This window comes from Pinus tabuliformis, chromosome Q (genome assembly GCF_031772625.1).
Source record: "Pinus tabuliformis cultivar Carrire ecotype Pingquan chromosome Q, CPIR1, whole genome shotgun sequence".
Classification (NCBI taxonomy): Eukaryota; Viridiplantae; Streptophyta; class Pinopsida; order Pinales; family Pinaceae; genus Pinus; species Pinus tabuliformis.
Window position 1 is genome coordinate 824,181,734 of NC_142296.1, and position 5,554 is coordinate 824,187,287.

A 5,554-nucleotide genomic window follows, 5' to 3' on the forward strand; every position below is an offset into this window, starting at 1 on the left:
TATATTTATTGCATGGGAGCCATTGTCTCCTCACTCTTTAGAGTAATGTGTTTTCCGCACGAAGGAAGAGTGGTTAAGCTTGTGGACCAGCTTTCATTTCCCGGATCACGCATAGCAAATAGTCATATACCGTCCCTAAATGGTCTTTTCACGCAATAAATGTCTCAATCTCCAGTCCGTCCTCCTGATGAGCGCGAGTAATTCGGAGGGATATGACTGAAACCCAGGGGGCATGTATCCTGGTCTACTTCGGCAGGAAAACTTTGGGTATAGGATAGGTTTTCGCGGGAGAATATGACTAGTCTGTACCCCGTCCGTGATTGGAAGAGGGGTTATTCTAGAACAAGATTCTCTTGTCAAAGTTATGTAAGTGGACAAGCACCGCCACTCACCTTTGTTTATCTCGGTAGACATCGCCGAAGAAGTGTTTTGTTTGCTGTGTGAATAGAACAATCTTTGGATAGCCTGAAAGAGGTAGGCCTCTCCCGGTAAAACAAATGTTTTAATGGACTAAAGAAGGGGTAACCTTGAAACTCTGTTTTATACCTGGGGGCATGCAAACCTTTTGGAGTGCAAGCAAAGAGCGATTATTTATCTGTTTTTTGGATTAGTCGTTTCCTAACTTGCATAAAGAAAGGATGTGGGGCAAAAATCTAAAAGCTGCCGTTTTTATATGAGACATTCTTATCATATGATTAGATTAATCGAGCAGTGTTACCGCAAGGTTCAAGCTCGTTAAAAAATAAACCCGCACCGAGCAAATGTTTCCACCCGCGTTTAAGCTCGTTAAAAAATGAACTATCCCCTGGTAAATAACCACCGTGAATGTAGTACTTCAGCCATTAAAGCCTTGGTCGTGTTTGCACCGTCACCTCCACTTTTTCATTGGCCGATCATTCACCTCCATTTGATTGTTTACCCATTTTGAGGAACAGCTGCGAAGAGTGATTTCACTAGCCATCCTTGTGACACTGCCGTGATTGGAAAATTCCAAACCTTACCTGGAATCAGCTGCTACCCATTTTCTCACTCGTTCCTCAAAAGACGAGTCTTCTTTAAGCTCTTTTCAACTGAATCGTAAAATATGAAAAGATTTCCGAGTCCTTGGCCTTCCAGCTCGTTAAAGGGACAGGAAGTGCTATCCCTCCTCTAGATTTTAATCTTTTTGGACCTGAGGGATTATTGCACAAAACGATCTAGCGCTTGTTTTGTTCGGCTCGTTAAAACTATCGAAAATTCATCCCTTCTGTATTGTTTTATACTTTTTCGGACTTAAGGGATTAGATGATGAAAAACGAATTTTGGAGTTACCTTTACGTACCTTTTCAGACTCTCTAAAAATGAAAAGGACCGAGTTATCTTTGTCGTTAAACTCGTTAAAAAGATTAATAGCGACAAACTTCTCTTTAGACGAGAACGAGTTTCACTATCGCTAGGCTCGTTAAAACATAGCGATGGGTTTGCCCGAAGGGCAAATTATAGAACAAGCATATGTTATCCTCCTCAAGCTTGAAAAAAATAAAGAGGTACTGGTCAGCAATGACTGGGGAAAAAATTGGGAAGAAAACTCAAAGAATCTTTATTGGTAGCAAGTCGCTCTTGAACATGACACTTCCACTCCGTGTCCGAGTCGGGTTGGGTTGTTTCATTCACCGGTCACATCACCATGGTCACGCCATACCATCCACATTTGGGGTAAATGCTACCAATCCATCACATAAGTGTCGCCGACATGTTCAAGAGAAGTCACCTGTGTCCTATCCACTACCATACATTATACTTCATTCTTTCATGACCACCATCTTGAACCATATATCATCAGATTGTTTTCACCTCCATCAAAATTATTTGCTCCGTTTCGTGTCATTGATGTGGGATTCATTAAGGCCCTCCTTTGACAGATCACTTCTTGTCGACATCAGCTCATTATCCAAGAAGTTGATCTAGGAACACCCCATTCAGTACTTTGAAGCTTGCATGCCTCAATGGCAAGTTTCTCACTTCCGGCGACAGGTATACATCAATGACCTTCGACCGAAAGATTTTGCGTGGTGTTCGACGCCAAGTCCTTTATTCACACCACATGAATTGTACTGCAGTACCTTGAGGGTCATCATCATTATCGGTGATTCCTCTCGCGCTTGTTAACAGTTTACATCATTGACTGGTAATCAAGCGATGTCTTTCCATGTTCGACTTCAAAACATTTCTCACATGGATCGACTTGTACTTCGAGTGAAGATCGGATGAGATTGAAGACCCCGGATCTAGTTTCATCCATCCGGGCTGCGATATATATTCAGGAAAATAAATACATTGAAATATACAGCATTGCAACACAGATAATCATCCTACCAAAAGGATGATGGCTCTATCAGAATCATCGGTCTACCATCAGACGATTGGCTGTCCTATGTACATGAAAATGAATTTATAAAGATGAGCATGGGAATGCCCGCCTCAGCTAGATCATGAAAATAGTATGAAGATAAAGTATTTTATTGTATCTTATTAAAGGTCTCCTCCCAACATTGAAAGAACTTCGGATCCTCCTAATAAAGAATTTCACCCGATAAACGACCTCATACTTCAGGGGGCAACTGTTATAGACATTTTTGTGCCTTACAGCTCTAAGCATGAAATTTCCATAAACCAAGGGCTCCTAAGTCCCTAAAAGTGTTGTTCCGACCCCTAAAGGAACAAGGTCAACAAATTACAGCTTCTCTCAGAAGTTCTCCACCAGAAAATGCTCATAATCAGTCAAATCAGGATCATTTCAGCTGCTCCACTGGCTAGCTGTGTTGCATAGCACCCAAATACACTAGCTAGGTGCGTTGCAACACACCTAAATGCACTATCAGGGTGCGTTGAGCGGGAAATGACAAATGGCAGTGCCATTCCGCGAGGTGGAAAGACAATGGAAGCTTCCAGAATCTTCTCCAATGACACTTGCCTCACTGAATTCGACCAAGGATGAGTAAGAGGCTCTCAGTCTCCAAGTGGAAGCAAGAACTGACAGAGAGAAGACACTAGTCAAATCATAAGCTGACTCATCCTCCTTGCATACATCTATATATGGATCCCTCATCCCAGAGATCCAGAGGCTGGAATTTTGTACATTGCAAAGAATTGCTGTTGGTTTTGAGATAGATATCAGAGTATTGGGTGATTTATGCTTTGTTGGAGGTGAAGAGGGGCTTCTTTGCTGGGAGGTTGATGCTGGATCAGGAATCATCGGTTGTAACTCCTCCTGGATCTTCTTGTTATATCAATAAAACTATTTGACTTTCTCCTACATGCTTGTGTATCATTAATGCTTGTTACATTTGTATGTTTAGCTTAAATCTGATCCTAAGCTTTTTATGAATTTAGATCCATGTCTTTGTGTAGTTTTCTTCTTCTGTGATCTTACAGGAACTTGGTGAAGCTGAGCAAGTAAGGAAGCAGGTAGCTGGAAGCTGTCAAAGAAGAGAGGGACTGGATCAAAGGAATAGCGCAAGACACAGGTCGGTTCTTCCTATCTCCCTCTATCTTTAATTCATAAAGGAAATACAAAAGTAGTTTTCTCTGTTTGTTTCTAAGGTAACTATCACACCTTAGTGGGATAGAGTCATTCTGAATAGACACTTTTCCCGGTAACACCTTTGCCAAAATGTTGAAGTAAAATGTACAATAAAGTCTCAAAGCCTCTTCCCAAAGAGTCCAACCTCTCCAACCATGAAAATGATTTGGAAAATACATAATATAGACCATGCCAACCCATTCCCTAGCCTCTAGGGGTCGAGATCATCATCCTAGGAGCTGTTTCAACCAATTCTAAACAAAGCACTACAATCTAGGCAGTCAAAACAACTTGCCTCTATAAGCTAGGAAACCAATTCATTCATTAAATGTTTTCTATTTTATGAATGAATCATCTAGAATAGGTAAATAAGTGTCAAGTCAACATAAAATTACATTAATTACATCAAGGAGGGTGAAAAATCCCATCACAATTCAAAACTAGGCGAATTCCTGAGCTGGAAGGTGCAAAATGTGCAAAAAAATCCTGATGCGTAGCGCGCCAAACCCCTACGCATAGCGCGCCTTTCAGCCCACGTTTGGGGCACTTCCTGACATCCAAATTAAGCTCAGGTGGGCTTGTTGGAAAGGTCTGGATGTCTAATTTCCAACCTAAGTGTAATTTTTCAATTTGGTGCCTATTTACCCCTCCAAAAGTGCATTCTCCCAAGGCTGCTACCTGTGTGTCCAAAAAGGGGCAGTAAGGTCTTTTTTTGCATGTTTTTTGACCTTTTGGGGGCCCAAAACTTGATGAAATGTCTTGGAAGTGGCTGAGCAGGTGTATTTCATCATGAAAAATCCAAAAATGCAAACCTTTCTTGAATTGGACCTCCCCATCTTCAGGGTAGCGCGCGGCGCGCTACGCGTTGAGGGAAAAAACCTGTTTTTAATACAAAAATTTCAAAATTGACCAAAACTTCTCAAAATTTTTTGAGATTTGAGCTGGGGGTGTTTCATCAAGTACCATGCTCCTTCAAGGAGGCTTCGGCCAAAATTTGGAGTGGATCGGGCCTTTTTCGCCGTTTTAATGCCTTGCTCAATCGCCTCTTAGGGATTTTCATTTTCGCTTTGCAAACATGTATGCGGGCCCAATAATGATTCTTCATATGGCGGAGCATATTTTTGTCTCTGTTTGCCTTGGCTAACAATTTCTCTAAATGAGTGTTCACCCGGATGAGCATAGACCCTTGCTCAATAGGTGTCAAATCACCGGGTCTCTTGCGGGCCAAGTTTCAGTCTTCTCGGATTCGCTGCAACTCATCAAGAGTGTGTTCATCTTCTAGCTGCTTGTTACGCTGCTCCAAGTAGTTGATTTTCCAATTGGCCATTTCCAATTTCTATTGCAACAAGCGATTCTCAGCCCTTTGTTGCTCCTTTAACTCCAAGCTAGGAGAACTTATATCAAGATCAATAATATCCGTGTCCGGATCTCCTGAAGGTCCCTCATCAAATATGGGTTGCTTGCCTCTGTCCTGTACCTATACTTGTACATGTGCTGCAGAAGGCGAGACCCTTTCCACCTGATGTGGAGATAATACTCGCTGTGCCGATGAAGAAGGCGAGACCCCTTCCACCCTAGGTGGAGATAATACTCGCCGTGCAGATGCAAATAAGGCCCTGTGGCCTCTCTGATATGTAACATATGAAGGAGCACTGACATGCTTGGGCTCAGGAATGTCAAACTGATGTGAAGGCCCTCCCTCATCATGGACAATCTCTGGAGGTGGCTGTGGCGCTGTGAAAATATCACGAGAAATAAAATCCTCCCAAGTAATGCCCTGCTGTGCCAACTGATGCATCACTATGATCTTAATCAATGCATAATGATAGATGCTTTTATGCTAATGTGCTGGGCTCTTCCTTCGTACTAAAGGCACCATTCTCTCTATGTTGCGACACATGAAAAATGGAATATTCATCATACGTACCCTTGTGAAATGCATCAACAAACGGACATGGTACGTGTAGAGATGTGAGAATCTGCTCTCGCAAC